Here is a 17,082-nt window from a genome sequence, read left to right as displayed (position 1 = left end):
CATTCATGGGCTTCCCTGATAGCTCAGTCAGTAAAGAATCTGCCTGCAATGCAGGAAACCCCGGGTCCATCCCTGGGTTGGGAAGATCCACTGGAGAAGAGATAGCCCACCCATTCCAATATTCTTGTGCTTCCCTGGTGGTTCAGCTGGTAAAGAATCCACCTGCAGTGCGGTAGACCTGGATCCAATCCATGAGTTGGGAAGATCCCCTGGAGAAGGGAAAGGCTATCCTCTCCAGTACTATGGCCTGGAGAATTCCATGGACTGTATAGTCCATGGGGTAGCAAAGAGTCCGACACACTGAGTGACTTTCACTTTCCTTTATCCATTGCTTTTCCCCGAATCACTTCTCCATCCTCTCCATGTGCTTAGCTGATTTATGCCAAAGTTCTGGCTGTGTCTAGTTGGGTTTATCCTGCTTCACATGCCTGGAAATGACAGTTAGCTGGATTATAACTTTGATTTTTCTTTAGAGGAATGGAAATAGAACTAGGTTTAATGGACAATACAGCAAAGAAAGGGGGAAGGGACTTTGAATTTAGTCTCGCAGGATGATGTTGGGGAGGCAGAGTTTCTACTCTTTAACCTGGTATAATCCATCATGGACTACCCAATTGCTTGAGATCGTAAGTGTCGTAGTAGGAGTAAAAACTTTAGGTGTATATTGTAAAAGCTTATTGAATACATATAATTGGTTGCATTTCCCTTATTCACACTTCACCCCAGTTAATTCTCTATATTGTCATTAAAAATCACCTTTTTAACATACAAATCAGATTATATTGCTTCACTAATTAAAACCTTCTTGTGGCATCTGATTACCTAAATGCAAAAGGCAAAAGTTTACCAACTTTGTATGTTAGACCACTTATACTGTGACCCCTGCAATCTCTCTAGTCTTCTGTATTCTTCATCTCTCCTGTTTTGTTTTTTTTTTTTTTGACCACATGCACTCTGTTCAGAATATATGAATTTACTTTTAATTCCCTGAAGGTTCCATGTGATTTCGTGCGTTTGTTCCTCTACATACCTGTCTTCTCTATCTGGAACTTTCTCTTTCCCCTCCATTATTCATCAACTTGAGAAAGCCCATCCATTCATCAAAGTCATAACCTGGCATTGTCTCCTTTAAAGATTTTCCTTGAATTTCCAAATTAGAATTAATCACTGATTGTTCTGTAGTTCTATTTCTTGTACTTATTTTTTTTTAATTGCCCTTCTCATCTTGCCACATAATCACTCGTATGTACATTTGCTTCCCTATTACACTGAGCTCCTTGAAGGTGGAGTTTGTGTTTGTAATATTACTGTTTCTGGCTGCCTTATCAAATACTTGAACCATCATGCTGCTAAGTCACGTCAGTCGTGTCCGACTCTGTGTGACCCCATAGATGGCAGTCCACAGGCTCCCCTGTCCCTGGGATTCTCTAGGCAAGAACACTGGAGTGGGTTGCCATTTCCTTCTCCAATGCATGAAAGTGAAAAGTGAAAGTGAAGTCAGTCAGTCGTGTCTGACTCCTAGCGACCCCATGGACTACAGTGCACCAGGCTCCTCTGTCCATGGGATTTTCCAGGCAAGAGTACTGGAGTGGGGTACCATTGCCTTCTCCTTGAACCATCATAGGTAAATAATAAATATTTGTAGTATTGTAATGAATTAATATAGATTTATATATTCTGTTTATTGTTTGTCTCTTCTTTCCTGTAACAATCTTTATTTTCCAAGGAAACTTAATAGCAAGTTAAATGTGTTCACATGCCATGCTGTAACTTGCATTACCTAGCACCCCTAATTGGACTTTAAATATACTCTTCCTTACTGATAGGTAGCCTAAATGTACAACAGGTATTCTGACTTAACAAGTTAAAGGAAGGCTCTTTAGATCTTCTTCACTTTTTGCCATTAGAGTGGTATTATCTGCATATCTGAGGTTGTTGATATTTCTCTCAGCAATCTTGATCCCACCTTGTGATTCATGCACCCTGACATTTAGCATGATGTTCTCTGCACATAAGTTAAATAAGCAGGGTGACAATATACAGTCTTGTACTCCTTTCCCAAGCTTGAAATACTTTTTTTTTTTTTTCCCCTAGAGTCTGTGCATAAAAGTTTGGGCTTCCCTGATAGCTCAGCTGGTAAAGAATCCTCCTGCAATGCAAGAGACCCTGGTTCAATTCTTGGGTCAGGAAGATCCCCTGGAGAAGGGATAGGCTACCCACTCTGGTATACTTGGGCTTCCCTGGTGGCTCAGATGGTAAAGAATTTGCCTGCAATGTGGGAGACCTGAGTTCTATCCCTGGGTTGGGAAGATCCCCTGGAGAAAGGAACAGCTACCCACACCAATATTCTTGCCTGAAGAATTCCATGAACGGAGGAACCTGGAGGGCTATAGTCCATGGGGTTGCAAAGAGCTGGACTCAACTGAGTGACTTTTGCATGCACATAAGTTTAGATCTAAGAAAGGACCATGTTTCTGGAATTGAGATGCTATTGTCCTGATAGTGATAATGGATTCTGACACCTTTTATTCAAGTTCTCAGGAGTGATCAGAGGATATTAGTGGGAGGGCTGTGCAACAGTTGCTGTATATCCCTCCAGTCTGGCCAACCACCCTGGCAGGGATAAGTGGTCCAGCTGTACGGATGACAGCCTCAATCTTAATAGATTAAATGTGTACATTAAGTTTATTTTTTAACAGGGCTACTAAATTCAAGGATGGAGCAGGGAGCTACCTGTACATCAGAATTTCAGGGAAATCAAAATGTACCCCAGTGCACTAACAGTGGACACTGTCCCACTGCTGATGACTTTAGTTGACATGCTTAGACTTTTTTCTTATTTTCTGACAATGTTTTCATCACTGATAGAATGGGGAAAAAAATCCATGTAGTGTTATAATCATGATTTTCGAAGGCAAAAGGATCGTTCATTTATATCATGTTTTTGAGAAAAAAAAATCAGCGTGCCTCTTCTAACACTTCAAGATTACTCCTTGAGGAAAAGGGGATAGAATATTTAATATTAGAAATGTCCATGATATCCTGGGTGTATATAACAATTTTGTTTATAAGAGTTGGGCAACATAGCTTTGAGGATTACATCTTGTGGTTGTGGGTAGAGGGTAGAAGGAGTACAGAACCTTAGAACAAGATGAAGTGTGATCTTTTCATCTACAAGATTGAGAGCTTCACCAGGATGTAAATGTACTAGGTCACTAAGCACACCAGTTAGTTCAGCTGTTTTATATGTAGCAAGATTTTCTGCAAGAAGCAGCATGAAACTCTCAGTTTATTATAAGCTCTTAGTTCATGGAAGACCTCATTTTGAGCAGCATCATTTTAAGCAATGGGAAAGAGTCAGGAAAAAGGGATATCTTTGGAGCCAAAGGGAATCATAGCCTGCTTTTGTTGAGTTCTAATTGAATGGGTTTCTCTATTCAGATTGTTAAAATTACCATCTGTAACCTTCATTTATTGATATTATTCTGTGCTTCGGTGGTGGGCTTCCTTGAATCTTCCCCACCCTCTACACTAGGCTATAATCATCAATTCCTTTAATAATTCCCCATAACACTTGATTTCAAACCCTTCATTATCCTCTTCACCATTATTAGAAAGTACCATATTTTATCGAGGTTGAACTCATACCTGTTATAGATACATGCTAACTGGAGCAGAGAATATGGGAGCTGTTTTGTCCTGGATTTTGTGCCTCTTCCCCAAAGCCCATGATTTCATGTTTGTTCATGGATATGTCTCAGTTCTTAATAACATTAAATGTACTGTTAGCTGAAACCCCATGCCTTTATACTTCACATGAAGTGGAGTTAAACTTTCATCATCTGGTACTTGTGAAGCTGAGTTTTTTAACCTACCTGCCCAATATTTCATTCATCATTACTGACAAATGGCTTAATTTTGTCTGTCCTTCTGATCTATGATTCATTAGCTATTCTGAGGTGCTGGGGCATAGAATAAATTGTTTCAAGGTTCTATCAAGGCATTTAATGAAGCATCTGGAATTATGTTATATTAAAAATAACATATACTTCTTCAATAATGTATTGGATTTTATGTAAGTTACAACTCTTGTGAAGGGACTAAAAACTTATATTTTTTTGTTTAAAAATCAACTGCATATGTGAGCATTTATTCAGTTACCCTTGTTTATAAATGTCACCAAGTTGTGGAAATTGCTGTTTGCAAAAGAAGTTTCTGAATATTTTAGGAAACATTATTTGGCTTTATACAATAAAGTCTTAATTTTCTCTTATATAAAATAAGAATTAAAATATACACTTTACAGAAATGTTTTGAAGATAAAATGTGATTAATAGTAATTTCGGTTTGCAAATTACCATTTATAATAAATATTTCCTGTAATTAAGTTTAATTTGAAATCTGAGTTACCACTCATGGTAATAGCAAGAAAGGCAACATTTAGTCATTCTTGAGGTTTGTATAAATTAGAGGTGGAATTTGAACATGAATTTGAAAGAGGTACATGTCTACCTGGAATGATTGGATGAATTAGGCAGTGACAGTTTAGGCAATTCAAGGAGAGGGATTACCACAGAAGAAGTATCAAGTCGGAGAGGCCAAGCTGAGTTTGAAACTAGAACTCAGTCTAGTGTGCTTGAAATATCAGCTATGCATTGGAAGAAGTAAGAGAGTAAAGTAAGACGGGAGTGGAATTACTTTCACAACTGTTTACCCAGACTGTGTTAGGCTGAGTCGGCAGGTTCTGGTCCTTTGCAATTAAATACTTTGGGGCCATTAAATTCTTATGAAGAAGAAAGTGACGTGGTTACCTTCGTGTTTTTAAAAATAATTGAAACAAATGTGGTCATGTTTGGAAGAGAAGGGCTTGAAGTTAGGAAGCCCCATTAAGACACATTACAGTGGTCCAGCAAGTGAGACAGAAGGCACAGACTGGGGGAGTGATGGAGAGAGCTCGAAGGAGGCCGTTCCGAGGGAACATGACATTGGATTCTTTCTGACAGTAAAGTGCTCTCAATAGAAATACTCATTCTCATCATTAGAGTCTGTTCCTTCTTCCACTTCAATAAACCACGGACTAGATAGTCAGAGTCGTGCATTTCTCTATCACCTACCAATGCTTGTCTCTAGCTTGTAATTTTGTTTCTTAGTGAATGCAGCTACTAGGGAAAATTGACATACAATCAATATATAGCAGGAATTAGCAAAATAAATTCAACTTAGAATAAAGATCAGATCAGATCAGTCGCTCAGTCCTGTTTGACTCTTTGCAACCCCATGAATCACAGCACGCCAGGCCTCCCTGTCCATCACCAACTCCCAGAGTTCACTCAGACTCACATCCATCGAGTCAGTGATGCCATCCAGCCATCTCATCCTCTGTCGTCCCCTTCTCCTCCTGCCCCCAATCCCTCCCAGCATCAGAGTCTTTTCCAATGAGTCAACTCTTCGCATGAGGTGGCCAAAGTACTGGAGTTTCAGCTTTAGCATCATTCCTTCCAAAGAAATCCCAGGGCTGATGTCCTTCAGAATGGACTGGTTGGATCTCCTTGCAGTCCAAGGGACTCTCAAGAGTCTTCTCCAACACCACAGTTCAAAAGTATCAATTCTTCGGCGCTCAGCCTTCTTCACAGTCCAACTCTCACATCCATACATGACCACAAGAAAAACCATAGCCTTGACTAGACGAACCTTTGTTGGCAAAGTAATGTCTCTGCTTTTGAATATGCTATCTAGGTTGGTCATAACTTTCCTTCCAAGGAGTAAGCATCTTTTAATTTCATGGCTGCAGTCACCATCTGCAGTGATTTTGGAGCCCAGAAAAATAAAGTCTGAAACTGTTTCCACTGTTTCCCCATCTATTTCCCATGAAGTGATGGGACCAGATGCCATGATCTTCGTTTTCTGAAGATCATGAGCTTTAAGCCAACTTTTTCACTCTCCTCTTTCACTTTCATCAAGAGGCTTTTGAGTTCCTCTTCACTTTCTGCCATAAGGGTGGTGTCATCTGCATATCTGAGGTTACTGATATTTCTCCCGGCAATCTTGATTCCAGCTTGTGTTTCTTCTAGTCCAGTGTTTCTCATGATGTACTTGGCACATAAGTTAAATAAACAGGGTGACAATATATAGCCTTGACGTACTCCTTTTCCTATTTGGAACCAGTTTGTTGTTCCATGTCCAGTTCTAATTGTTGCTTCCTGACCTGAATACAGGTTTCTCAAGAGGCAGGTCAGGTGGTCTGGTATTCCCATCTCTTTCAGAATTTTCCACAGTTTATTGTGATCCACACAGTCAAAGGCTTTGACATAGTCAATAAAGCAGAATTACATGTTTTTCTGGAACTCTCTTGCTTTTTTGATGACCCAGCGGATGTTGGCAATTTGATCTCTGGTTCTTCTGCCTTTTCTAAAACCAGCTTGAACATCAGGAAGTTCACGGTTCACATATTGCTGAAGCCTGGCTTGGAGAATTTTGAGCATTACTTTACTAGTGTGTGAGATGAGTGCAATTGTGCAGTAGTTTGAGCATTCTTTGGCATTGCCTAGAATAAAGATAGACCTATATTAATACTTTGGAATATATGAGTTATTTTTATGATCATTTCATGCCTTTATAATTTGAAGATGAGTAACTAGACAAGGTTAAATAAGTATTTTATATTTGCTATAGTTGAAGGTAACTAAATAATATGATTGATTCTTACTAAGCTGTAAGACAAATTGAATATGGGTTAAATAAATAAGAGTGTAAGTCATGTCCTCTGGCTACTGGTATTAGAATTGATAGAAATCAGAAAACTATAAATACACCATTAATTGCTGTTAATAGATTTTTAATCATACCTAAAATAAAAGAATAGGACTTTTCATATGTGATGTGCTTTGTAGCCTACAATGCACATCCTTGGATAGTCTCATTTGATCCTCAGAACTTTTGGAATCTCATAAATCTTATTTGTAAAATGGAGTTAATAGTTGCCATGAGGATGAGAGAAACAGTAAGTACAATACCTAACCCAGTAGGCAGTCAGTTTTGATTTTCCTGTCTAATCTTCCTTTTTTTTTTTTCCACTTTCATATTAGGAAAATTAAAGAATGGAAATAATTTATCATTTTTCTTTTTTTCTTAACTAAAGTGTCCTCTCTATGTGTTTCTTAAAGATGACCAGCAAAACAGTGATAGAATATACTATCACACACTTTAGATTTGCTAACTTCTTATAGGGAACATTAGAAGCAGAGTGCATTGAACTAGTGGAGTATAGAAGTCATGATTTCAGGCACCAGCATATGCCAAAGACAGTGAAAGCTAAAGAATTTTCATCAGCAAGGCTAGCTGCCACTTTCCATAATGAAGGCACATTTCCAAAATGTACCTTGAGTAGTTCTCCAGAGCAGGCAATCAGAAACCTCCCATTTTAACAGCCCATTTAGATTTGCTCTACTATACTCTATCTTTCTTGGTAACAAGAAGAGATAGCTATTTTTAGGGATAAGTATTCCTTGTTAAAGCTCATTTTAAGTGGATTTATCTTTGGGTCACATATAATAAGAAAGAGACTCATTATGGGTCTTTGGGATATCATAAGAGACAAAGGCAGCCATGACCATGATGTAATGAAGCAAAATCAAAATAATAAAAATAGATATAAGATAATGAAAATGTTAGAAAGTAAAATGTACTGTATAATGTTCCAGTGGGGCTGAGCTGAAAAACTGTCTTATTCTGTAATCAACTATATTTTTGGAGATCTGGCCCCAAAACAGTTTTTTTCTGAGATGTAAGAAATTATGCCTATTTTCTCTTTATGCCATATCTGGGCCATAGAGACCATGAAGAAGGAGACTGGTAGTGAAACCCATTTAAGGATTGAGTTACAAATCAGTCATCTACAAACTTGACCAGGGAGTTTGGACCTCATATTCTCTTGTGCAGTAAATCCTTGCTAAATAATCTTCTGTAAAAATGTCTTACCTTTAAGTGGGATAAAGAGAGAGTGTGGTGTAGGGAGATTAGGAAGAATCATGATTTCTTTTTAGGAGCTTCCTACTCTGGTTCTCTGCAGCCCAGTAGATGTGTGTCTTATTTTCCTTGACTTTTGATTTTTGTCCTTAAGTTATCCTCAGCAGTGGACTATTTGTTTCCTTACATAAGAAAGGTTTCCTCTGGCTATGGTGTCCCCTGAAAGCAGACATCTCCATCAATTCTACTAAGTCTGGGAGTGATTTATAATGGTAAATTTTAACCCTGTCCCCTGGAGCTGAAAGTTTATAGAGCCAAATATAGAGTAGGCATTATTTCCACTCTGTAACATCCACGAAGAGCACATCATAATAGCTGCAAAATGATGAGGAAATGTGAACCTTTCCTCAACAGAAAAGCCTCCAAAGCTAGCACAGAAGTCACAAACTAAGAGATTTAGCTCCTGTAACCTACAGATAATTGCCCATTCATTTATTGTCTCATTTATTCCCTCATTCATCAGACAATTACTAAGGCCTCTTATATGTCCTTTTGTGTAATGTACAGAGGAGTTGATTACAAAAAAAAAAAAAAACACATATTGCAAATCAAGGCACTTCTGGAGCTCAAACCTGACTTTTTTTTTTTTTTGTCCTGGCAAGTTACATAAACTAGTTCATGCTTTAGTTTCTCCATGTATAAAAGGAAGAAGTGAATGTTATAGCATACTTTTCTTAGTCGGTTAAGTGGTATCACACAACACTAGTTAATTCCCTTAGCTTTTTGACTTATCTTTCCTTATGATTCTGGAACTGATGCAGATATGAAGATGTGGTTTCTGTCCCCAAGGAACTGACTGAAACTGATGCTCCTCAAAACTATAGAAAGCCTTTCAAATGAGTTAAATCAGACATATTTAGCATAGGGACACAAAAATTGTTAGCATACATATGAGGGAAGTAAACATATCTGTCTTTTGTCTAGTTTTGGATTTAAAGGCTTATCACAATTTCTGTCACTTTCCAGTGAAGCACAATTCCTGTGCTTTTCAGTAAATACTGAATGGATAAGAGAGCCTCAAAGAAGAAGAAATCAAGGACCAAGTGATTTCGAATGAGGGAGAAATGATTTCTTACATAAAAGGTATTGAGGTCAGGCACTTGAGACACAGATTCTAAGGTTGGGATTTGTGTGCAGAAATATTATTAGAGATGGTTTCAGGATTAACATGTACAGTATTCAAGGAAAGGAAGCAGGATTGGGCAGAGAGGGGAATTGGGCTGTGTGATATATTCAAAAGACTCATAAATCCACTGGGATCTCAGAGACTGGAGCAGGTTTTTGGAGTTTTCCTGAGCACCCTCACTTTGAGCGGATATGCAGGCTACCCTTGAGAAGTAATATAATGTTCAGCTGAGGGAAATTCCTGGTTAGGGCTGACAACTGAGGGTCATAGGGCTGCAGGCTTCTAAGCAATAAGGAAAACTGACCTTTACTACTGAAGGGAAGGTCTGTGAGTGCAGTGTAGTGTCCACCACAGTCCATGTACTTCTGATCAGCTCTACTTCTTCCTCCATATCTAAGCTATTCTAGGATATGGTTCACTTCTTTTCCTGTGAAAATTTATAATAGGAAGGTTAGTAAGATCACTGCAGACTCTGCTGCTGCAGCTTTTCTTGAAATTATAACTGATACTCATTGTCTCTTTCCTCTATCATCATTCAGTCTTCACTTCAGTCACAGCCAACCTCTGCTGGTATAAGTGGCATACCTGGTGGTGTGATTCCAAGTCTGGGAACACTGCTTCCGACTGTCCAGGCCCCTAAGATATGCTGTGGCAAGTCACACCCTTGTCTTCAAGGTGTAGGAAAGCATATGTAGGAAACATGCTGTCAAATACCATTTCTGTCTCACTTTCCCAGTCTAGGAAAAACGTTCTTTCCTCTCTCCTGCATCTTTCTAAAACTTATTTTCTTTGATCCCCTCTCTTTGGAGATTTTCAGAGTAATCCTCTCAGTGAGTTTATGTCTATAGAAATAAAAGAATATCTCTTGACTTCAAACTTCTTCTGATGTTAACCCTGGAAAAAAGGAAATACCAAAGGCAAGAAACTACAAGGGCCTGGCTACTTTGTTGGAGAGAGGGAGGAAAAATAAACAGAAGGCAAATTAATGCACCCAAAAGGGTCATGCTAAAATGATCCAGTCCTGAGTCCAACAATCAGGAGATGCTGGGGGAGAATGACTTAGTGGGGTGAGAGGACAGACAGTGTGGTTATGTAACAGCACAGTCAGAAAAAGAATTTTAGGAGCCAAAAAGACCCTGAAGATCACATAATCCAATTCTTTTCTTTTACACTAGGGTAATCTGAGGCTCCGAGCTGCAACCAAAGTCCAGGGCTCTTAATTACCAGCCCAGTCTCCATTTCAAACTCTTATTTTTCATGTCTTGGATGCCTGCTTTTTCTCGTTCAAACTTTGGTAAAGAGTGAAGTGCTGAGTTCTTGGCAGGTTGACTGTGAAACTCATGCCGCAACCAATTTAGGTTTTGGATGTGTTTTCCTGCATGCACGCTACTGTGAGACCACAAGGAACTGTGAGCTATGATCTGCCATCATAAATCAAGCTAGAGATATTTAACTAAGGCAGTCTGTGTTGTGAAAATGAGTATTGTAATGCTGTGTACTGACAAAATCCTCTTTTTCCCTTCCCCTTCCTTGTTGAAGCTGAAGGCTGCTGCATAATCAAAAGTGACCCTTTGAAGCCAGCAGTGCCAGCCTTCCCAAACTTGATAAGAACATTTAATTCCTTTTATCACCAGACAGGGCTTAAAGGAAAGCACAGTTCAGACATAAAGAGACCAAGAAATGGTTCCAGGGCTCTTTGTGTTTCTGCCCTACCTGCCAGAATTTCTGGCAGAGCATCAAGCAGCCTTGCATATGCCAATCCAGATGCTTGTCGAGGGAATGGATAGTTTAAAGAGGTTGCCTTGTGTTTCAGTTAACTGATATATAAATGGCAATGCTCAATGCCATCTACGTTCTTTTGGTAAAATTATAGTGAATATATGAACATGCAAGAATAGGTATATGTAGTAAATATTTGTATTTCTCCTTCCACCCAAATTTCCACTCCTGCTTCTTCTAATGTTAGAAATGAAATTCCCTTTGGGGAATTTGTATTCTCTGCTTTATACGTGGTCTGGGCATTGTTCTCCATTGATGTGCTGTGCTCTGTACAATCCTGGTAAACACAAACCTGAGGCTCAGCCAAAGAAAGTCTCTCCAGGTTTTTAATCTTTAATGGCATGACCCAGAATGGAAAAATGGATGTGATTCTTGTCAGAGGCTGGTTTATTCTAGCACAGTGTTATCACGGATAACACTGCAATCATGAAAATAAGATACATCCATGCTAATAACGGCTAGCCATGTTAGAATACTGAGAACTGAAGCATGACTAGTATAACTAGCTAGAGTAACTTAATAACTGAATTTTTAGTTTTATTTAATTTTGATTAATTAAAATGTAAATAACCACCTTTTTACAGTAACTGCTGTTTTGGACAGCAAAGCTCTCTTGGGAAATTGGCAGTGACATTTACTATCTGGATCCCCAGATAGTAAGGCTCTTTCTATTTTAAACCTGATTTTTTAGCTATTTCTTTGACTCTGAGCTGCTGCTGCTGCTGCTAAGTCACTTCAGTCATGTCTGACTCTGTGCGACCCCATAGACGGCAGCCCACCAGGCTCCCCCATCCCTGGGATTCTCCAGGCAAGAACACTGGAGTGGGTTGCCATTTCCTTCTCCAATGCATGAAAGTGAAAAGTGAAAGTGAAGTTGCTCAGTCGTATTTGACTCTTAGCGACCTCGTGGACTGCAGCCCACCAGGCTCCTCCATCCATGGGATTTTCCAGGCAAGAGTACCAGAGTGGAGTGGGGTGCCAGTGCCTTCTCTGGACTCTGAGCTACTTCAGTCCAATGTTTTATAATAATGTCCTCCTTTTCCTTGTAGCTAGAATCAATTTTGTTTGCTTGCAACTAAAGAACTCTAACTGAAGAGATGAGATGGGGAAACTCACTAATTTATTGTCTAATCAATAAGTTAAGTATCTATATATGTGTCAAGGACTAAGCTGGTCCTTGGGGATGAGAGGGTATAAATAAATGTCATCCTTACCTTTCAGGTGCTGAGACTAATGAAGACAATGGAAAGGTAAATAGTAATAATGTAGTGAGAGAAATCAGATATTTACAAAGAATTCTGGGTTCCCAGTGGATATTTCATTAGTTCGTTAGTAGGTTGAAATATATTGTTGAACTAATGCCAAGTTTATTTTCTTAGATTTTCCTACAACTTCACCCATAATCTCAGAGTTAAGTTGTATCACGGTTTATCAGTCTTGCCACAAAATGTATACATTGAATTCCTGGCACTGCCTTCTACAAGGAGATCTTCAGATTCCCATCAGATTTTATTGACTCTTTCAGCATATACTTTTGATTGTCTTTTTTCTTAGCTTATAAGGTGTTTAAGCAACTAGTTGCAGTGACTCACTATGCAGTGACTTGACACAGTGACAAGGTACAGCCTATTATTTAGAAGAAAGGAAGTTAGAAAACAGATACAAAAAAGCAATGTATAATGGACAGGAATCATGTAATGCAGGGGTGAATCATTTTACATCCCTCAACAACCTACACTGTTATAATGGGTGCTATTGATATTATAATGACTCTATAGTAATATTAAAATGATAATTATAACTTAATTATTCAAATAATAATAGTATTACAATTACCAAAGCAGACTTAGCTTATGTTCAGTATATTAGAGAGGTAGAGAATATATTTTTTAAGAATGTCACAAACTAATTATTTTTTTGCACAGTCACCATGAAAATATTTATTTGTGATAATCATAAGTCAATAGGACCAGCACAGAAAGACATGTCCACTTCAGCACCAGAAGGAGTATTAACATTTATAAACACATCCACAGGTGCTCAGTACGTGCGGCTGGTACAGCATGGGGCTGCTGAAACCACTGCCTCAACTGCAGAGAAATCCCCTTCAGAGAAGGGACCAAGCTGTGTCTGAGGCTGCTTTATTCCCCAGAGAAGCCTCCAGAATCTGAGCTCGACTCAGGAAGGACTGGATTGGTACCGAAGGGCCTGAGTTAATGTCCCATTCCTCCTTTGGGTCTGGCTTTGCAATTGTTGGCTGAAATCCCAACTAAAATTATAAATTAGAAAAGATGCAAGCTCTAAAGCCAAGCACATTGGAAACATCACCCACATACTTCTTATCCTCCGGGGGCTACATGGAGTAAGTTAAAAGTTCACTTCCATCTCCCCAGATGTCAATATCTATACCTCCCATCATCAAGGCAATGGCATACTCATTAATTTCAAAAAGTTGTACCTGAAATGGCAGATCTTACTTAGGTGGGTAAGTCCCTTAAGTGTTCACACTGAGAAAGACTGGGAAGTTCTAAGAGCTCCGAACAATCACAAGTCTGCCAGTATAAAGCCTGCAGCTTCTGAAGACCATCAATCTTGTCTACGAGTGTTTATGTGGATATATTTCCTACAACTGTACATATGTTACATTTTTACTCTTTGGCAGCATGTTACAAAAAAAGTGCCTTTTCTTCTGTTACTGTTCAGTTCTGTCATCTTCTTACCTGCTTAGTCCTTGTCTTATGTCTCTTGTGTTTTTTCATTTTCCTTTTTTTTTTTTCTTTCATTTTCCTTGGTATATCAATGTCTTAGTGGAGTGCAAATTAAAAACCATATTTTATTGCTGTCAACTTACTGTGGTGTTTTATATTTTCATTGTGTATTAAAATATAATCATGCTATGTTTGAAAAAAAAAAAGAAAAGTCTGAAGCTTCTAAAGACAAAGAAATCAGGTTATCATGTGAAACTGGAATATTTACTATGAGTTTAAACACAAGTAGGGGGTCATTGAAGGTACACAGGGGATTATGTTTAACCTGGTAGGTAGACTCTTTTTCCCTCTCTCTCTCTTGTACAGATACTCACATAGAGACACACAAATATACATATGGAAACATTCAGGACCATGTCTTTGGGTTGTGGAGGCCCTGGAGCAACCTTGTATATCCCAGCACAAGGACAGCCAGTCTAAGACTGTACTGTGAAATCATTTGTTCTTGATTTCAGCCCCTGTGGTGTCCACTGTACTTACAGGAATAATTCTACCTACTTTTCTTTCAGGGTCATCCCTCTTCTCTACTGGAATTATTATCTGCAGATATTATTTCCAGTCATTCTTTCAAATGGTACAATCTCTCCAACCTGCATCTAAAAATAAAAACTCCAATAGCATCAATCCAAACTTACCTGATGTAATACTGAGGGCATTACTATCTTTACAGTTATCTAATTGTAGATTTGTCTCATTAAAGAAATCTTGGACAATACAGGAAGAGTTTGAACTCTTGAAAATGGTGCAGGATTTAAGTGTAAAGGAATTTCATATCATCCAGCTGGCTAAGAGGCAAATAGCAGCTTTGCAGGAAATACTGGGCCTCTTGGGCCTTCCCCCATGGCACTTCTGGTAAAGAATCCACCTGCCAGTGCAGGCGATGCAGGAGATGGATTCAATCCCTGGGTTTGATACTTGGGTTGGGAAGATACCCTAGAGAAGGACATGGCAACTCACTGCAGTATTCTTGCCTGAGAATCCCATGGACAGGGGAACCTGGTGGGCTAAAGTCCATAGGGTCGCAGAGTCAAACACTACTGAAGCTACTTAGCACTTGTCTTTAACTGGATGTGTTACAGTGGTGCCCCCTGCTATTAGTATTATCACCATGCTTGTGGTGGTGCTGGTAAGGGTAAAGTGATCACATAGTTATGGTATTAAGGAAATTTTGGATGCATACCTGACAAGGGCACCTTCTGCATTTGGCGGTTTGTGGTCCATACTCCTTAAGAAGTTACATTCCTCTTCCACTGCTGAAGATACATAAATATGATTAAGTGAGAAATATTGAGGATTTTTATTCTCTTAAGTGAGTTTCATAGTTTTACAAACCCATTGATCATATAATCATCTGTTGCCATTCAAGCTAGAATATACTTAAGGTTTGTTTTCTCACAAGAATTCAGTGCTGTGCCTTGTGGGGCTGGATTTACTTTTGCCTGATGATGCACATCTGATTTTTTTTTTTCATCTTTGAGGCATAACAGGGAAAACTGCTCTCTTCCCATAGAGTTATTTTCAATAGTTGAAGTTTATTTTTTTAACTGACCCCTCTTTAATACTTGTAGTTTGAAATATCCTTCAGTGATCTTCTGTAACTTGGTAAAGAATTCCTTTCAGCTGAGTGTAATTCCTCTCCTCTTGTCACATCTTTGACATCTTACAGAATGTGTAGAGATATCAAGACATTTGAAAGATTTATCAAGTATTCACACTACCAAAAATACAAGCTTTCACATAATAAATTGGCATATTATGTGATATGATCCCCAGGGCATCATTGTATCTTTAAAAGATAAAAACTCTCTAGATTGAGTGAAATCAAACCGAGAGGAAGAAAATGCTCTATTTTCCTGCATTCCACCTAGCCTTCATATATGAGTATACAAAATTAATGTTTTTAGTTCTCATGTTGACACCTAAACAGCAGAAGAGGGTTAGTGGTTCAAATTCAGTGTTCATTTTTTTCCCAGACTTGCCCTTCACAAAAATTTCATGACTGCAGCCCAAAATAGACCAACTTATGAGAAATTTAATCAAACTTCTTTACCAGAGGAAAAAGAACAAACTCTTACTCTATCATGTTGCACAAATGGTGTATTTTCTCTTTCTAAATAATAAGATACCGGGGATGCTCCTATGTGTTGGTTTATTAGAATGTAGATTCTGATTAAGCTAACACTTACTGAGCAAAAACTTCATGCCAGACACTGCCACATATTTTAATGATACTGTTTAATCACATGATGTAATAATTGTAGCTACAATGTGTAGTTGCCAACTATATGACAGACAATTTTTGCTCATTTATTGATGCTGCCCAAAGCTATGCAGGCAGAGAGTGCTTGAGATAAGATCTGCTCTTCATTTTGTGTAGCACCAAAGCCTCTTCTCTAGTATTTCTTAGCCAGTGCTGCCTGACCAAATAGGGTAATTTGGCCTTCCCTTGAATTGTACTATTCCTCTCATAATCTCTCTCCTTAGATGATTAACTTCTAAAACTGATTTACTCATTTAGATCATTAAAATACTTGACTGTTTAAGTGATTCTTCAGTGCCCAAATCCTCCTGAGAGGCTAATGTCTTAAGCCTTTCTTGGCTAAAAGTACAGAAGGATGAAATTTGAGCCAGGTCCTGGGACAGTGAGATGCAGGCAAAGTACTCATGGGTATGTGGTTGCAAATATGTGCTTGGTACAATGATGGAGAGAAGCATTGCAAAGAAAGCTGGAGAAATCCAAGTCCTTGGTGCTTCATAATTTAAAGAACCGTTCCTCATCTGTCTTGTGTGCAATCAGAACTGTTCCACCAAGAAAACTTACAGATCCTTGTTACCAGTTTATTGTAACCTCTTCCTTTATCTTTCCTTTATTCTTTTAGCTGCTTGCACTTTATATGCCTCCTCTCATCAGTTTCATTATTGAGGCTAGTATTTAAACTTGCCTTGCAGTCTTGTAAGCATCTTCCATGAGCTTTTACACATGGCAGTTTTCAGTAGAATGAAATTGTTGAAGTTAATTTCTTCCAGGGAAAGTATTTCACAGTGCCTAACCAAGGTGGATGTCCATCTTATTATGTAAATTTTATCACAGTAACTGAGGGTAGATGGGAGATATAACCCCCAGGATATATTCATCTAGTAAAATACAGGACCAAATGAGCAAGAATCTAAGAGTAGGAACTGGAATGTAAATTCCAGAACCTGTTTTCATGTATATAAGTTGATGTCAGTTCTTTTATAATCATTCATGGTAAAAGAGCAAAACCATGTTTGAAACCTGGTTAGGTTAAATTGCATGGAAAATGTGGAGTTGGGCAAGTGAGGACTATTGAATTAAAAAGAGAAGTGAAATCTATTGAATTAACAAAAATTTATTATTTATTA

Source organism: Bison bison, unplaced genomic scaffold (assembly GCF_000754665.1).
Source record: "Bison bison bison isolate TAMUID 2011002044 unplaced genomic scaffold, Bison_UMD1.0 scf7180017864486, whole genome shotgun sequence".
Lineage (NCBI taxonomy): Eukaryota > Metazoa > Chordata > Mammalia > Artiodactyla > Bovidae > Bison > Bison bison.
The sequence above is the reverse complement of the archived record's forward strand: the minus strand, read 5'-3'. Positions refer to the sequence as shown.